Source organism: Amblyomma mixtum, chromosome 3, assembly GCF_055824585.1.
Source record: "Amblyomma mixtum isolate Tamu chromosome 3, ASM5582458v1, whole genome shotgun sequence".
Lineage (NCBI taxonomy): Eukaryota > Metazoa > Arthropoda > Arachnida > Ixodida > Ixodidae > Amblyomma > Amblyomma mixtum.
Genome location: NC_143014.1, coordinates 141,269,057 through 141,286,707, shown reverse-complemented (window position 1 = coordinate 141,286,707; position 17,651 = coordinate 141,269,057). Strand labels below are relative to the sequence as shown.

The following is a 17,651-nucleotide window of genomic DNA, read 5'->3' as shown; positions in this document are numbered from 1 at the left end:
GGTTACTGCTTGCCAACCAACAATCTGTCCGATTCCATTTCGCTCGTGTCAACTACGCCAATGAGAATTAATTAAACAGTTGATGCTCCTGAAAAAGGTATAGCCGCCGCTGACGCTTTTCTCGATGGCTGTACGATTAGTAAAGGGGCCAGCTTTGCCTTCTTTTATTACCGTTCCATTTTTAACCGAACAAAAAATATAAAGAAGGGAAGAAAAAGACAGAAATTGATGACAGGTGGCGCCATGGCCGCTGGAAGAATGCAGCCATATTAAAGTCTTTCAGGTGCGTTTAAACGACTTAATTTCTGTTTGAGACTCCGCAAGCAGCGCATTAATTAAAGGTCAAACGTTAAATGACTTTTAATAGCTAAAGAGCCTAAAATTGGTGCTTAGACTCTTTGTTGTCGGGTTTAATAGTTATTTATAATACAGAACTCACTGGCAACGATATGGTGGTCGCAGTCAATGGGCTTGCCGGGCATTGCAGCTGGTCGGCATACTTACCTGGTGCTGAGGCATCCTCGGTCATGATGGAGGAGCCTCCGGGAAGAGGCGTGGGCATTGCACTGGGCCCACGCTGACGCCTGCCACTGCTTCAATCGAGGCAGATGGGGCATGTAATTTTTGGTAGTGGGGGCTGCGTGCGCGCGGCCCCCTTACTTTGTTCAAATGCAAAAATCAGATTTGAATAAGCTTTAAAGGGACACTGAGGAGAGCACTATTAATATATTTTTTATAGCAAAACCCGATAGTTCGGCATGTCATGGCTATGTTGCCACTTGGCCGGCAGCGAAAAATGCATTTATTTCTCAGAAATTTGGATTCGAAGTTGAAAAGGTTTTTCCCGCCGCTGTTGGGATTCGGCTATGACGACAGAGGACTAAGTGACGTGAAACATGACGTGACATGACGTGATGCAGACTCCGTGATTTCTGGCGGCCAGCAGTGCGGCCTAGCAGCAGCCGAAAAGAAAGCTACCGCCGGCCGCACGTTGAAGGCATCTATCGGCTATTGCGGCCGTCGCTACAGTCGCTTCGCTTACGTTTGCACCGGCGTTTTGCGAGCGTTACGATGGATCTCGTTCTCGAAGTCGTCAACGAAGTTCTCGCAAATAGACACCTTTAGCATACCGTGTACCTTGATACCGCTAGCGGAATACCGGGAGCCCGCCTAGGCGCTGATTGGTCCCGATGCTTCAGGCGAGCGCGTAGCTGCCCGGCACGTGGCGCCAGAGGAGTCCACCACAGCTGCTGTCGCTCCTCTAGAGTAAGCATGAAATATTTACGGGCAATAACACATTGATAATCATGGCGTTGTCGGCCGCAAGACTCTTCCTACCTCTCCTTTCATCAGGCTCCATTGCTCGGCTTAAGCAGCTGTGACGGTGGCGGCATTGAAATGCAGGACGATGCAGAAGCGTAAGCGGACACGACGAGACGCAGGCCTGACAAGAATGTATATGCAGCGCGTTCGAAACTGTCTAAAGTGCGTAGAGGCGAAAGCGTTTTCACATAGGCAAAGTGACACCAGTGTCACTTTGCATATGTGATACTGGTGACGTCACCACTGGATTACGTCACATATAATTGATGACGAAGTAATGACAAATTACTTATTAGTGACTAGTTACTGATTAATGACTAAATACTAATTAATTGCTAATTAATGACACTTAAGCTTTGCCTTTAGGAGTGAAACGCGACAACGTGTTGTAGCGCTGCCAGGCAGTCCACGGAACACCACCACCCGTTCGGCGCGATGACTTGCCCTTTGAACGCGACGCTTTTTGAGGAAAGGAAATTGCGCAGTAATTCTCTGTCATCTCGGTGGACACCCGAACTGCACCGTACAGGAAGGGAGGAACGCCACCACCCGTTCGGCGCGATGCCTTGCCCTTTGAACGCAAGGCTTTTTGAGGAAAGGAAATGGCGCGGTAATTCTCTGTCATCTAGGTGGACACCCGAACCGCACCGTACAGGAAGGGAGGAATGGCACCACCCGTTCGGCGCGAAGCTACCGGCGTTTGTATGCCGGCCCTGTAGGAGGGCTTAGAGAGTCTCGTTAAATCTCGTACGGTGCCCGGATGCTCTCGTTTCAGCTCCCGGATGTGTGGAATTCAGTGCCCGGATGAGTGGAATTCTGTGCCCGGCCGTTGGCTCTCGGTCTCGGCGTGACGTCACCACACTGCCGACAACGGGAGCTAAAAGCATTTCATGCTTAAAAAACAAGTGAGAGCAACAGAGGCGCAATGAACACATCACATCACTTGCCTTGCTTGGGCAAGTGAAACCAGGGCTTTCTGTCTAGTTGCCTTCATGTTGGTACTGTTTTATCTGGTTTTGATAAATGCAAGCGCATTAGTTGCGTCCGGCACATTGCTCACTCCTTCAGTGACGGAACGAACTGTGCAAGCGGCAAACGCTCCGCAAGAACAAAGTTTTGAATTGGTGGATAAAATTTCACTGTTCGAAATCCAGAAAGCGCCAGACGGCCTCTGATCACGTAGTCCGCCTGAAGACGGCAGGAATGAAAGTGCCTTTCGACCGTAGCGGAATCCAGAACATGACACTCTTTCGGGGCTTATGTGCATGGTTTTGAGTTGAAGGTGGCTTGTTACTGCTACATACACTGTCAGTGTCCCAACATGCCATGGAGAAACTCCTTAACCATGTAACGGCCCTGATAAGGTGACGACAGTCTGTGAGCAGAAGGCTCAAGTCTAATAGGCGAAGAAGGTTGACGAAGTAATGGAGTTTCTTGACCTGCATCCATCGTTGGATAGTGCAGCCGCGATGGCTCAGTGGTTATGGTGCTCGGCCACTGACCCGAAAGACGTGGGTTCGATCCCGGTTGTGGCGGTTGAATTTGTTTGGAGGAGAAATTCTAGAGGCCCGTGTACTGTGTGATGTCAGTGCACGTTAAATAACCCCAGGTGGTCGAAATTTCCGGAGCCCTCCACTACGGCGTCTCTCATAGCCTTAGTCGCTTTGGGACGTTAAACCTCATAAACCAAACCAAACCAAACCAAACCATCGTTGGATACAGAAGCGGATCAGTGCCTCAAAACATACAACTGCCTTACTTAATCCGACGACCCCATTGTTCCAGCACGCTTTTGGAGTCCACACTTGATTAATTTTCTCTTCTGGCTGATTGCAACTCGTGTTCATTGGCCAGCGCACTACGGCGTACTATAGTGAACAAAAGTCTCCATGACTCTTGAACGGGAACCAAAGACGACAGATCTGTTATTCCGTAGTTCATGCGAACCAAAGTTGTGGAAGTGGTAGTGGGACTCACGCGCTCACATGTCGGAAGTGAAACTTGATATTCGGTAGCAGGTACACCTATGCGCCTAGATTGCTTTTACCGCGTCCTGGAGGCTTTTGTCCCCAAAGAAATTCGCCGTGCGTTTATTGGTTCAAACCGCAAACTTCAACCCCTAAAGCTCCCCCCCCCCCCCCCCCCCCCTATTCACTTTGTGTTAGCAAGACACCCATCTATCTGCCCTCTTCTACCATGAACCGCCTAAGTATGACTTATAGCTATTCAAGCATTATAAACTCCTCTAAGCTGCTATGAGTGTTACGGCTACGGTTACAACCATTATTCTTGTTGTCGTACATATTGCGTTTACCATATGCACAAGAATGGGAAAATTTCTACAAAGTTTTTTCCCGGAACAAAACCCCTTTGACTGACTGGCTGGATAAGGCGTGCTGCTCCGGGCCAGCTTCATGGACGCGGCTAACGCGTGTCCGGCGACAAGGGCAATATTCTCCGGGCTACCCTCATTCTCGCTACGCAGCTTGAGGCGACCGTTCCGACCGGGCGATGCCTTTTCCGCTCTCGCGCGGCCGATCGAAGAGCAGGAACCGTCTAATTGCGAGCTTCCTGCGCTTTCTCACGCTAGCCGAGATCGGCGCTGGTCGTCGTCTTGCATGCGTGCTGACGCACATCGCTGCTTCCCTGGCCGACGCCAGTGGTCCCGTCTCCACGCCACCCTTCTCTCCCGCGGCCCTTCCTCTCCGTCGAGCACTTCCGTTTCGTTCTGCACGCCCACGCACTCTCTGCTGCCGCCTTGTAGGAAATGGTGGGCAGCCCGAGAGCGCCGGTCTGTGGTCTTACTCCGGACGGCAACCCAAACGAAGTCTTCTTAAGTGTCACTCGTCGCTGCTGGAGAGCGCATCCTCTTTTTCTCTCTAGGTCTCTGTCCTGCCGCTTAGCCCATCTTCGCCTCGAGATCTGGCACCACTTACTACTTAGTACAATTTTTTTTTTTCACTCAGTTCATCTGCCTGTTTTGTAATGCTGCAAGTGAGATTCTCATCTCGATGGAGCAAAACGCGTTTAAAGTATGTGTGACAGAGTTTCAGGGCGAACCTGAAAGCGTTATTTAGTCTAAGTTTTATTTCGAGAGGTGCCAGTCAATGACCGCCTCCTTTTCTCCCGGCGAGAAAATCCCAAATGTAGTGAACTGCACTCAAAACAAATTATCTGCATCGAAGATGAGGCTTTATGACAGGTGATTTCTTGCCCTGCGTTTGGTCGCTCACGCTGCAGTGTTCCGAGCTTTATTAAAACGTCACTTATGTCCATACTTTCTCTGTATTTTTGCAGGGCTAAAGCTCCTGCAGTATAGCGTAGCTCTGCGGCTTTTGCGGTGAGTGGCCGCCACTGCCAACGTCAAGCGCAGCAGAGCAGACATTTGGGTAATATGATTGACCAGGGTGGAAATTTGGGCAAGTTGGTACTGATCCATAACATAAGAGTAGCACAAAACCAGGATGACGGACAAAAGAGGAGAGAACACGCACCCACAACACAGGCGCTGTGTTGTGGGTGCGTGTTCTCTCCTCTTTTGTCCGTCATCCTGGTTTTGTGCTACTCTTATGATATGACATTTGGGTAAGTTGGCGATGATTTATGATGAAAAATATTCGGCGGAGACACTTAAGACTGCTTGCGTGTGAGAAGGCTAAAGCCCGTCCGCTCACTTCGTGAATGCAGTCGTTCAGTGTCCATAGTACACGATCACAAACAATTGCCCGCTATGGCTACTTGAAGTGAACTGACGTCGCAGAGGGAATCACATTGACATGCAGCCGGCAATGTCTTACCTCTACATGGCTGTTCGAAGCCGCCGCAACGGCGCCGCTGCACCACTTCTGCTCCGCGAGCTTCGACGTGATGTAACCCAACGCCACGCAACTTGCAATTCTACCTCTTAGTCGTCGGCGCGACGCCGCGCTAACTTCGTGAACGCTGTTGCAGCCCAGCGTGGCCCGAGCACCCCCCCCCCCCCCCCCCCCACCTGCCATATCAGGTTGCATTCGGATGCGTCGACTGTCTGCCTGAGGACGCCATCTTTTAAAGGGGTAGAGACATCAAATTCCAAGGTTGTACAAAAGACTGCCATACGTTTCCTTTGTATGTGAGGACCAGAAGAGCGAAGTATTAAATTTAAGGGATGTCTAGAACATATTTTAATTTCATTTTAAAGTTTGTGAAAATGCTCACTCTTGAAGTCTGAGCCATCGCTAGTGCATCAATGTGACGTAGGAACAGAGAAGAAAACACAAGCAAGTATTTTCTACGTCATTGCACAGTTTTCTGACGTACGGGACCGAGTTTTGCGGTTTCGCGGCCTAGCAACCTTGGCTACGAGTGCTCACGAAGTCTTTTTTTCTGCACGCTCGCGAGTGCGACGGTGCTTTACGACCGGCGTTGCCGCAGGCGATGTCGTTGCCGAAAGATCCACTTTTGCAGAGGAATATTGCCGGTGCTCTAATCTAGGAAGCATTCTCTGGTATCATGGATGTTATGTATTTTCTTGTGCGAACGTGAAGTACGCCGAGCATGCCGGCCGGCTGGCCAGCCTGGATCCCGTCTGCCGGCGTCATAACAACGAGCTAAAGTGTGTTCTTTACGTAAATAATAAACCCTGGGATAAGAAATGTGAAAAATGTGTCATTCTTGAGGATCGCTGACCAATACTGAGCTGCTGGCAAAGGTAACGACTGTGATACGAGCAAACTTCGTGCCACAACCGCCTCGCAGCTGCCGCTGGCCCGACGGTCGGGTCCGGCTCGCCTGGCGCCCGCTCGCTTCGCTGCTGAAGGCGTCGCGGAGATTTACCATACTATTATTTTATTGTGAGATGATGCTGTTGACAGTAAATCGATGTGTAGAGTAGGCCTTTTATTATAGCTAAGGCGACTTCCGAAGCACCGGCCGCTGCGGCTCCAATGCGAAAGAGGCTATAGGCCTAGCGACGACCACGGCAGCCAGGCAGCAGCAGAGCTCGCCGCCCGGAGCAACTAAAAACGTTGGCCCGGAGCGCCCGCGAGGGGTGCCATTGCCGAAAGCTCGAAACATAAGCAGGCATGCTTTATCGCTGCTCGAGCAGTCTTTCTGATAACAAGGCGATCTTGTCTTTTCTTGTGACATTTGTACACCATCCCAAGCAGCGCTCAGGCACTGCTGCACGGCGGCGAAGTGCGACACCGATTGTGGGCGGAGCTTGGGTACAGCGGCGCAGCGATGCTCACCGCTCCGTGTGTGCCTGCTTGCAGTGGGACGGCAGTTCGCAAGCGACGATCGGTGCGGCGCGTCGGCCAAGTGGCCATATGGTTTGAATGTTGCTGCGCGTGAATTATTTGTCTACATAATGATTGCATTTTGCGCTCTGAACTCGGTACTCGCTTTTGGTCGGCGGATGTTTTCGCTCGGCCACCGATCTGCCCAAGACGCGTCGGCCGACGGGTCTCGTCGGCATCTTTGGTCGGCGACGTTGTCACACTAGGACGACGCTTGGTCGTTGAAGGCGTCGTCGTCGGTGCAGTGTGACTGGCTAGTCGGGGAACGACTAGGTTGGCCGACGCGACCGTCGGCATCGGGGTCCCGTCGGCCTAGTGTGAACGCGCCTGAACTGCGCGCTGGTCCCAGGCTGCCCTAGTCGTCGCTAGGCCTAGGTGATTTCGCTTCGAAGCAGCAGTTGACGCCGCTTTGGAAGTCGACTGTGCTATAATAAAAGGCCTACTCTTCACATCGCTTTAGTGCGAACTCGTCCCATAATAGAAGATAAGTTCGATTGCCACGACGCCTTCATCAACGGAGCTAGCAGACGAGCAGCGCGCACGAAGCAGCAGCGTCGAGCTGTCGGGATAGAACAACGTCGGCGTGAGGTCGGCGCTGTTGTCGCCAGAGTGTGACACACGGGTCGGCCGACGGCGATGCGCTCGTCGGGCGACGACCGGCGCTCGGTCGGCGTCTGCGCAGTGTGACAGACGCGTCGACGGCACGAAAATCGCTGCCGCCGACCATCGCCAGACTGAAATCGGCCGATCGTCGGCCTAGTGTGAACGCGCCTTTACCATTTGACGTTGCCTACACGCTCGGCGTTCGCTGGCACAATCTGAGCTACGTCGGGCCTGACGCCTGCCTCCTCTTCGGAATCGCTGGCCAGCGGATCAAAAATGAAGTGGTTGTCGGGGTTCGAACCGCGGCGTCTCCTTCCTCGTCTGCGTCATCCCGCGATTCCTCATAATCGGTGTCTTCGCCGAAATAAAACTCTTCTTTCCGACTCGAAGCTATTCGGCATTGCGACTTGCCCTCCGCCCGGCTCTCCGTGTTTACGCGCACCACGTGCGTGTCAAGCAGACGACATGCCTACACGACGTCACGGCTTTCCGGACCCACGTGACAACGCATTGTCTGGTTTTTGACGTCATGAAAGAGCCTGGCAAAACCTGGCAACTACGAACCGAAACCGAAACTGCTGGGTACAAATTATACGATTATTAATTATATAATGCGAGTTCATGCTTCTAAGATGGTGTTCCATGCTCACTGAATCGCTACGCATTATTTACAACCCAGAGGTACAACACAAAAATTTGGTGTCTCTACCCCTTTAAGGTATACCATCGAGTATTGTTATCACACACACAGACGGGTTTTCGCTGAATGGCGCAAGTAAGGCTTTCGCCTTAAAAGAGCGCACACTTGAACAGAACAAGAAGTGCTGGTGGTGTCTTCCTCCTTGTTCTTTGAGTTCTGTCAAAGCGTGCGCTGTTTGTTTATCATGAACGTTAAGCGTCTACGATTACGTGGCCACCCCGTGAACATAGCTCGTGTCTTGCGCCTCGCGCTGACTTCGTCGTGATCAAGGGTTCCTTGTAGCGCGCGGTCGCAACAAGACGCCGCCAAACACCTTGAACCGTCACTCGAAAAAACATCTCGAAATGACTGGATCTCCCTGCGCGCCTGCTCAGTAGCAGCCGCTGCAATTATGATAAATCTGCCAGCGAGGACGTGGCCCACCATTCACGTTTCGGGAGAGACATGGATGCCGCTGAAGAGGAGCGTCGTGCTCTGAACGCTGCACGTATGCGGGAGGCCAGAGGCACAAATGTGCGGTGGACGGCACAGAGGACTAACGCTCTCGAGGCACTGCCCACAAAGGTGCTGCAAAGAAAGATGTACAAGTCCGTGCCGACGCATTTTTCGCACCATATAGTACTCGTTGTAATCCCCCAACACAGAAACACAATCGTCACCCAGTCATGCGTGGCAGCACCACTGAAATAAAATGCTACAATTGCAAAGAGCAAAGTGGGTCAGCTAGTACTGATCGTCCGCATCACCACGGGCGTAATCACTTCTTTTATTTTTTTTTATTTCAGTAACACGACGGTACTTTGCATTTTTGTTTATGGCCATTGAGAGCCCGCAATGATATAAACAAAGTAGTGCCATTAGTACGTCTAGCAGCACTCAGTAAACAGAAGTTTGAATAGCAACAACTACTATAGTCAACAGTGGTGTGCTAGTAGTGATACTAACAGCAGTACCATGCAGAAGCAAAAGCACTGCCGCTATTCCCTTGAGCCGGCCCACGTAGTTGAGATAGAGATAGACGCATGAAACCTGCGGACTTTAGCAGCAACCAACGAGCCAAAACTAGCGGAATATAATATCCATGGAAATAAGCCTTATTTGTGCCCTACGCGGGATACATCTGTAGCGAGTGACTCTAAGGTTGATGTATAGCTAACGAATGAACTTTAGTATACTAGAACTCTAGTTGTGCTGAAAAAAAAAAAGAAAATCACGTTAAACCTACATGCCTGGAACTGCCTGGCCATGAGTATTCGAGCTGTTTCGAAGAAAAATTGAAAACAATGTTCTGAGTTTTCATATTCAGAACTGCGAAACCTTCAGTCCACAAGCCACCTGTCATGACATCTAAGGCTCTAAAAAAGCTTTAAGTACCTTCTTTGCTGGTATTTTCTTGTGTGTTCTTCCCATTTCACTGAGCACGAGCGCTCTTACGGTGATAGATGCACAAGGGATTCTCTCCATGTGAAAGTGTACGACCGCATTCGTGAAGTCTGCGTTCCCCAAGCGAGAAAGACGGAATCGTCAGGGGCTAGAAAATGTTATAGAATATTTAGCGCACATAATTGGAAAATTGTTCTGTTATTCGGAAAGAGACACTTAAGCTTCTTTTTGGACGAGGGTTTCCATCTGTTGGTATTCACTTCTTACGTGCAGCTTCGCTAGCATGTGAACAAAAGTGACTTGAACGGCGTGAAACTGAACACAGGAACGAGCAGGAAAGTTGGACCACTAATAAATTCATTTTCCTCCGGAGTCATCAGTCAAGAACCCAGCCTAAAAGGTTACTTTCATTTCACATGGTGAATGCGCCAAGAGAAGGAACACCGAGTAACGCCAAAGGTATGACGTTCACTTTACGCAAGAGGCTCCATGCACTCACGAAGAGCGTTCGTAAGAGTTGGTCACGCCGAAAAAATTTGCATTTGCATGACTCTTACGAAACTCGCTTGAATTTCGTTGGAGGCGAAATTCTACAGGCCCGTGTACTGTCCGATGTCAGTGCACATCAAAGAAACCCGGGTGGTTGGAATTTCCGGAGTCCTTCACTACAGCGTCCCTTTTAGCCTGAGTAGCTTTGGGACGTTAAACCCCCATAAACCAAACCAAACCGAAATTCGAGGTCCAAAATAATAAAATTCTTGCACCGCTAGTTTATTTCGAGAAGCGATTTGAACCAAACCAGAGACCGTGAACACGTAGCCGCGACGCTTTGCAATGTTCGTTTTAAGCATGAAATGCTTTTAGCTCCCGTTGTCGGCAGTGTGGTGACGTCACGCCGGGACCGAGAGCCAACATCCGGGCACAGAATTCCACTCATCCGGGCACTGAATTCCACACATCCTGGAGCTGAAACGAGAGCATCCGGGCACCGTACGAGCTTTAACGAGACTCTCTAAGCCCTCCTACAGGACCGGCATGCAAGCGCCGGTAGCTTCGCGCCGAACTGGTGGTGGCGTTCCTGCCTTCCTGTACGGTGCGGTTCGGGTGTCCACCGAGATGACAGAGAATTACTGCGCCATTTCCTTTCCTCAAAAAGCCTTGCGTTCAAAGGGCAAGGTATCGCGCCGAACAGGTGGTGGCGTTCCTCCCTTCCTCTACGGTGCGGTTCGGGTGTCCACCAAGATGACAGAGAATTACTGCGTAATTTCCTTTCCTCAAAAAGCGTCGCGTTCAAAGGGCAAGGCATCGCGCCGAACAGTTGGTGGCGTTCCGTGGACTGCCTGGCAGCGCTACAACACGCTGTCGAGTTTCACTCCTAAACGCGAAGCTTCAGTGTCATTAATTAACAGTTAATTAGTATTTAGTCCTTAATCAGTAACTAGTCACTAATTAGTAAATTGTCATTACTTCGTCATCAATTATGTGTGACGTAATCCAGTGGTGACGTCACCAGTGTCACATAGACAAAGTGACACTGGTGTCACTTTGCCCATGTTAAAACGCTTTCGCCTGTACGCACTTTAGACAGTTTCGAACGCACTGCATATACATTCTTGTCAGGCCTGCGTCTCGTCGTGTCCGCTTACGCTTCTGCATGGTCCTGCATTTCAATGCCGCCCCCGTCACAGCTGCTTAAGCCGAGCAATGGAGCCTGATGAAAGGATAGGTAGGAAGCATCTTGCGGATACGCCACAGCAGACGACTGCTCGCCCCTGCCGACAACGCCATTATTATCAATGTGTTATGCCCGTAAACATTTCATGCTTACAGATTTTACTTACTCCTTCCCAAGCTCTAAATGGTGCGAAATGCAGGAACGGGCAGCTGCGCTCTAAAAGCTTATTCAATTCTGATTTTTGCATTTGAACAAGGTAAGGGGGCCGCGCGCACGCAGCCCCCACTACCAAAAATTACATGCCCCATCTGCCTCGATTGAAGCAGTGGCAGGCGTCAGCGTGGGCCCAGTGCAATGCCCACGCCTCTTCCCGGAGGCTCCTCCATCATGACCGAGGATGCCTCAGCACCAGGTAAGTATGCCGACCAGCTGCAATGCCCGGCAAGCCCATTGACTGCGACCACCATATCGTTGCCAGTGAGTTCTGTATTATAAATAACTATTAAACCCGACAACAAAGAGTCTAAGCACCAATTTTAGGCTCTTTAGCTATTAAAAGTCATTTAACGTTTGACCTTTAATTAATGCGCTGCTTGCAGAGTCTCAAACAGAAATTAAGTCGTTTAAACGCACCTGAAAGACTTTAATATGTCTGCATTCTTCCAGCGGCCATGGCGCCACCTGTCATCAATTTCTGTCTTTTACTTCTTTTCTTAATATTTTTTGTTCGGTTAAAAATGGAATGATAATAAAAAATGGCTGAGGCTTAACTTGGCTAAGCCTGGAGAATGCGAAGCATCATCGTGTCGCGTAATTTGGAGGCGCACAACCACAGCGACGGGCGCGAGGTGGGCCCCCATTTCTGCACTGTCGTGACGTCATCAAGTCACGTGGTGTGACGTCATGTATCACGTGATTTGGAGGCGCACAACCACAGCGACGGCGCCAGGTGGGCCCCCGTTTCTCTTCTGTCGGACGTCATCGTGTCACGTGGTGTGACGTCATGTATCACGTGATTTGGAGGCGCATAACCACGGTGAAGGGCTGAAGTGGTAGCTAAAGTAGTATGCTTCGCATAAAAAGGCAGAGCTGGCCCCTCTACTAATCGTACAGCCATCGAGAAAAGCGTCAGCGGCGGCTGCACGTTTTTCGGGATTAGCAACTATTTAATTAATTCTCATTGGCGTAGTTGACACAAGCGAAATGGAATCGGACAGATTGTTTGTTGGCAAGCAGTAACCAGTAATTACAGGCTTTCCTTTATGCTTAGCTACATTGGTGAAATACGTATCCATTGCGCACGCCAAAAGCTGTCCAGCCGCACGCTGGCTGCGTGTTAGAAATTCTTTCATATTGATGTTCATATTTCCACGCGGGGGTGACAATGCCGTGAATAGACGAGCAGGCTGGTGTGTTACTGAAATGAAATCTTTATTTTTTTTAGTTTATTCTAGTTTTCTGCGCAACACGCTTTTAGCAACAACCTTATATACGTTTCCGTCTGACGGCCCTATAATCTACGCGCTGTTATTTTTTTCATGTCTTTTGTTGAATGCCGCCGACACATGGCCTTACCACTTCACTTGCTAAGAAAAACGATCAGGTTTATCTGAAATGATTGTAGCTGCGTTCAGCTGTCTCGACGGTGTTCGAGGCTGTCATAGGTGTTGTAGGGGGCGTATGCCCAAAATTTGTCGTCAACTTTGACACTGAGGAGAAATTGAAGTTGGCTTGTATCGACAGAATACCAGCTCCTGATTACAAAAACGCCACTCATACTGACAACAAAGCTCTTGCAACGTAGAAAAGAGCAAGAACCAAAATACAGGTATCGCCGCCACAGGCCAAACTCGCAAGTACAAGCGTCATGACGTCATATAACAAAACAGTGTTGCTGGAACCAATGGTTCTAGCAACGCTAGGACACGAGAAGCACAAATCACTGAGGCGCAGCCAATGCATGCGCAAATCTCCTTGACGTCGCCAGATGGCGCCACGTGCCGGGCAGCTACGCGCTCGCCTGAAGCATCGGGACCAATCAGCGCCTGCTCGCCGGCGTTAGGCAGGCTCCCGGTATTCCGCTAGCAGTATCAAGGTACACGGTATGCTAAAGTTGTCTATACATAGCTTGCACCGACGTCACATCCGGTGGCCGTTGGTTGCGAGTCGGCCATGCTGCCGAACCACCGCCAGACCGCCTCTAGCTTTCCGCTGCCTATGTTAGCTCGCAACGTGTCGATTCTCGTCCATCATTAGATTCGGTATGGTTTTGTGTGCCACCCTTGGCTGCTACGATCGTAGCGACTGCTCCAGGGGAAAGAAGAAGCCATTTAACACGAACTTCATCTGCATTCGTAAGATAATCGTAGGCATGCAAGTGCGAGCGCTCCATGACTGAGTACGAATCTGCGCGAGCTGCGGCTGGCTCGCATTAAGCGCGACGATTTGGAACCCGTCAACCCAAATTTACTTGTGCGCGGACTGCACTTTGTGACAAGTAAGAGGCTTGTGTCGTCGACTAAATGTTTACGAAAACGTGGGAAGCAATGACTACACTCTTGAATGTTGCTGTTTTGATTGACGCCATCGAATTTGTCTGAACACAAACCGAGACTGGGTCCCGTGTCGCTGCATCTTAGCTACAGCACTAGGCAAGCCGGCTCAGATCGCCACGACCGTAGCGAGCAATGACGGCAGAGAAAGCGGCGTGCCGAGGCCAAGCTTCTCGTCTCGTTGCTTGCGCATCGCAGACAGGCTTCTCACCCACCTGCTGTAGAAATCATTGTGTGCCTCCATTGATTCGAAGGCTTTCATTTCTTCCAACTTCCCAAAGCTGGCAAGAGTACACGACATCCCCCGTGGGCCACTTCAAGGAACACATCAACGCCCGTCTTCGCGTCGACTCCCGGTTGCAGCGTGTGCGGATTTGTATCATCGCAAATTTTCACTTTGTCTGCGTAGCGTACGCGCGCCGATCGAATAAATTCAGACTAGTAGCCTGCACTGAATGGTTCATTCCTCTGTGGAGTAGGCATCGCGCCTGAAAGATAAGAAAATAATCCAAAATGTCCGAGGAGTGGCCAGGCATCGCAGGGCGGACGGGCGGGGACGGCCGAATGGTTCGGCAGCATGGCCGCAAGCGCTTGATGGGGGCGGAAGTGACGACACGTGCAACCTATGTATTTGCGAGAACTTCGTTGACGACTTCGAGAACGAGATCCATCGTAACGCTCGCAAAACGCCGGTGCAAACGTAAGCGAAGCGACTGTAGCGACGGCCGTAATAGCCGATAGATGCCTTCAACGTGCGGCCGGCGGTAGCTTTCTTTTCGGCTGCTGCTAGGCCGCACTGCTGGCAGCCAGAAATCACGGAGTCTGCATCACGTCATGTTTCACGTCACTTAGTCCTCTGTCGTCATAGCCGAATCCCAAGTTTGAATCACAGCGGCGGGAAAAACCTTTTCAACTTCGAATCCAAATTTCTTAGAAATAAATGCATTTTTCGCTGCCGGCCAAGTGGAAACAAAGCCATGACATGCCGAACTATCGGATTTTGCTATAAAAGATATATTAATAGTGCTCTCCTCAGTGTCCCTTTAAATTGTGCACTGCAGAGAGCGACGGCCATTCGCGACGACCGAGCAGTGCCGAACTGTTTTGCGCTTGTAGCAGAGTGTTCACCAAATCATCATCATCATTCTGAGTACGCCCACTGCAGGTCAGAGGCCTTTTCCATGTCTTTCCAATACATAGGTTGCACGTGTCGTCACTTCCGCCCCCATCAAGCGCTTGCGGCCATGCTGCCGAACCATTCGGCCGTCCCCGCCCGTCCGCCCTGCGATGCCGGACCACTCCTCGGACGCTTTGGAATTCTTACCTTTCGAATGCGATGCCTACTCCACAGAGGAATGAACCATTCAGTGAAGGCTACTGGTCTGAATTTATTCGATCGGCGCGTGTAGCTACGCAGACGAAGTGAAAATTATTGACGATACAGATCCGTACACGCTGCGACCGGGAGTCGACGCGACGATGGGCGTTGATGTGTTCCTCGAAGTGGCCCACGGGGGATATCGTGTACTCCTTCCAGCTTTGTGAAGTTGGAAAAAATGAAAGCCTTCGAATCAATGGGACCACACAATTGATGATTTCTACAGCAGGTGGGTGAGAAGCCTGTCTGCGATGCGCAAGCAACGAGACGAAAAGCTCGGCCTCGGCACGCCGCTTTCTCTGCCGTCATTGCTCGCTGCGGTCGCAGCGATCCGAAAAGGATGCAGCGACACGGGACCCAGTCTGGGTTTGTGTTTTCAGACAAATTAGATGGCGTCAATCAAAACAGCAACATTCAAGAGTGTAGCCACTGCTTCCCACGTTTTCGTTGAAAGGGGGTTTCTGCAGAAATGGTGCAAGGCGTGGTGTTCACAGCGGGCGACACAAAACGGCGAGCAGCGCAGAAGACGGCCAGTCCAACCCAAGCGATCTCGTGCAGAGCGGCGGCACTTCGTCTTTCAGCGACGCTTCGTCGTCGTTGGCGCTACGGCAGCGATCGGCCTAGGCGGTATCAGGCGCGCCCGTCGTGGTTCGCTACATCGTAAACATTAAGTTGACGACACAAGCCTCTTACCTTCACAAAGTGCACTCCGAACACAATTAAATTTGGGTTGTCGGGGTCCAAATCATCGCGCTTAATGCGAGCCAGCCACAGCTCGCGCAGATTCCTACTGTGTCATGGAGCGCTCGCACTTGCATGCCTGCGATTATCTTGCGAATGCAGATGAAGTTCGTGTTAATCGGCTTCTTGTTTCGCCTGGAGCTGCCGCTACAGTCATAGCAGCCAAGGGTGGCACACAAAACCATACCGAATCTACGGATGGACGAGAACCGACACGTTGCGAGCTAACACAGGCAGTGGAAAGCTAGAGGCGGCCTGGCAGTGGTTCGGCAGCATGGCCGACTCGCAACCGACTGCCACCGGATGTGACGTCGGTGCAAGCTATGTATTAACCCTGTCCTTAACCCAATAAACAATTTTAATTACACACCCACCTGATAGCCTGTTGTCTACTCCAGTGCCTGCCACCACAAACACATGAAAATATCCTCTACCCTGTTCCTGGGACTGAGTTTCAAATAAACATGAATTTTAACTTGCTCTATCAGAAATCCTGCCCTAATCTAAATGATGTTCCCCGCGGTCAATTCGCTCGTATCGCGGCTTCCTGCTCAGCGATGCGCAAGGGGCATTGCTTGGACAACGATGGCCGCTACCCATATGTCGTCGCGTTTTCAGCGCTGCCTGCAGGCGCGGAAAAGATTCACCGTACAGAAAAGCTCACATAGAAGGTGAAAAATAAAGTTTCTATGGGTTTCTCGTCAAGGTTCCGAGAAATTAAATGTCTAAGTCGGTGTTAAAACCGTTGATTTATTCTCGTCGCAGCCCAAATCTGAGACTTGCTCTCGGCGCCTTGACAGAGCCCTGACTCAACCTCATAAACATACTGCCCGCTTCTTTAAGCTGCGATTTCACATTGTAAGTCCGCTCATGATTAATAGCAATATCCACAAAAAGATATTTTTTTCAAAAAAAACAATTATGTTGCTGCCACTAGTCTCCTTATTGTCATTGAAGAATTTCATTTCTGGCAGAGCACTAAAAAGCTTTGGGCAGAACAATAAGAACGGATATGCTGGCCTGCTTATAAATCACTAACTGTCCGTTGCACAGAACAACCCATTTAGCGTACTCACCCCAAGTCTTCTCAAGAGTTCGAAGTGGCGAGGGCAGGGGCACAAGGTGGCAGAGTAACAAGAGATCAGCAGCCGACCTTTCTGCAGCACCTTAGCATTTCACGGGGCAGTCTTCATAAGTCTCATGTCACGTATTTTTTTAACATCCGGTGTCATTGCTAGCTTGTTTGCCTCCCAGTTCTTTTGCTAATGCATCAACTAGCTGAGGAGCAGATCCTCCCGTTGCGGACTCGATCCCGGCCGCGGCCGCAGCATTTGATGGAAACGGAAGCTCAAAAAAGATCGTGTATTAAGGCTTCCGCGCATGTCCAACATCCCCGGATGGTCGGATCTCACTCTGAGCCGTCCAGTACGTCGTTCCTCGCAGCCTACGGTGTATAGCTCATAGGATGTCCACTTGCTGGAAAGATGTTTCCAGTTGATATAAGGAGGCGAGTGTGCTGATCGTATTCTTCAGAGTCAGTTTCTGGCAAACTTGACCTTTGTTTTTATTTATGTGCTCAGCTCATTCCGTATTTGAAGTGTTGCATGCACTGAGCGATACATTCGGTGTGCTGTAGAGTAGTAAGTAATCGATCGCGTCACCGTAGTCAAGACGAAACCAGTGGAAGTCCCTACCGATATCTCGCCTTTGTCTCTCTTGCTGTACGCCAGTGTTCTGTTGCCTTCCGAATGGCTGGTTACGAGCGTGGGAAATATGCCGCAGGGTGGTGAAAACATGAAAAGGACACGAAGACACGTTTCGGTAGCTTAGAGTTTCAAGTTCTGCCTTAACAGCAGCAACAACTGACATTGGCGACTAAGTTTACGTCTTAAACAAACAGAATTTACATACTTCCTGAAGCAGTTACAAAATATTTTAGTCAGTGCACATTAGATTTGTGTGTGAGTGTCAAGCTTCCTAACGTTGCCTGCAATCGAGAAAAGCAAATGAAACTTCGTTA

At 50.3% G+C, this 17,651-nt stretch overlaps 2 non-coding genes across 2 annotated transcripts; one reads left to right on the top strand and one right to left on the bottom strand.

Moving 5' to 3' along the window:
- Positions 1-496: 496 nt before the first annotated feature.
- LOC149352178 (U1 spliceosomal RNA) lies at positions 497-657 on the top strand. Its single transcript, XR_016291960.1, has one exon. It is a non-coding gene; the product is annotated as a U1 spliceosomal RNA (small nuclear RNA).
- Positions 658-11,219: 10,562 nt separating this feature from the next.
- Positions 11,220-11,380, bottom strand: LOC149352177 (U1 spliceosomal RNA). Its single transcript, XR_016291958.1, has one exon. It is a non-coding gene; the product is annotated as a U1 spliceosomal RNA (small nuclear RNA).
- Between the last annotated feature and the right edge of the window lie 6,271 nt (positions 11,381-17,651).